This window comes from Sprattus sprattus, assembly GCF_963457725.1.
Source record: "Sprattus sprattus genome assembly, chromosome: 21".
Classification (NCBI taxonomy): domain Eukaryota; kingdom Metazoa; phylum Chordata; class Actinopteri; order Clupeiformes; family Clupeidae; genus Sprattus; species Sprattus sprattus.
This window is the reverse complement of record NC_137919.1, coordinates 6578281-6579667: the sequence shown is the minus strand read 5'-3', so window position 1 is coordinate 6579667 and position 1387 is coordinate 6578281.

The following is a 1387-nucleotide window of genomic DNA, read 5'->3' as shown; positions in this document are numbered from 1 at the left end:
ACGGAGAACGTATACGGCTATGTTAAGATTATGTTCAATTGCCTGGAAACCTATTTCAGTCCCCATATAGGCTACTGATATCCTGCATTTAATTCACATATAGCCACTGTTTGGAGAGAAAAAAAACAGAAGAAAAAAAAAGCCTTTTTACCTTGACTGTTTAAAGAACTGGCCTTGTAATACATTATTCATCGACCTGCTAAATTATAGCAAAGAATTCCACATGAATTATTAATCCTATGGCATTTCCCCGCAGAAAGTTATTAAAACTAACTCAGGGGTTTATGTGGATTACAACGTACCTCATTACCATCAAATCGACTGGCAGCTTTGGGGAAGCATCTCAAGTAGACCTAATGTGCACTTGCGCGTATTATTATTATTATTATTATTATTACTCAGATTACTATTATTATTAATATTATTATTAGCATTATAACAACTTCTGATAATATTTTATTTTTTATTGCGCCTTGACTTTTACTCGCTCTGTATTAGTAGTAGGCCTACGTTTATTCCAGAGAGAGGCGCTATTTCGCCACCTCGTCGTATTTGGATAGATGGCACCTCAAACATGTGTATCACAGAAAACGAGAGCTAAACATTAAATCCGTCAAGTTTTTAAAAAAAACCTCAAATTTTAAAAATCCTGTCCTTGGGTGAAATGAGCCCATTTTCAATCCCTTTTTGTAATTAACACATTTTTAATTACTGTCTAATTAAAAACATGCCCTCTGGCTTGCCAAACACATCTGGCCAAAAATCTCACCCGAAGTGGAAATCAAAGTATTGACAGAAATCTTTAAAACACCATAACCAACTTCGCTTCTGATGCATAAATATATAGGCTATACATACAGGTACATGCACGCGCAAACAATCTACCAATATCCGCCACTGTGTGTGTGTGTGTGTGTGTGTGTGTGTGTGTGTGTGTGTGTGCGGGCGGGCGTGCAGGCATGCAAGAGCGGCCTACGTGAGTGTGCATTTGTGTGTGTGTGTGCGCATGTCTGTATGTGTGTATACAAATGTGTATGAAAGCAAGAGAGAGACATCATTTTATTACATTTCAGTTTACTCAACGCTCTTTTGTCAAAACGCAAAGGATGTTCTCTTTCTATATTCTCCATACAAATGCGTAGACATTTTAAAATTACAAAATCAGACTCTACGATCAGAGAGTCAAACCTTTCTCATTTGACCGACTCGGGTTTTTCCGCTCAGCAGCAGGATAGGCCTCCTGTTGTTATGAGGCACTTTGCAGCCACAAGCAGTGCTGAGAAATTCGCACACATAGTCATTCCAATTACACGGAGTTACCCACTTCAATTGGCAGAGTCCTCGGCAACAATGTAGCAATCTCGACGCGGTGCTATAAACCAGTATA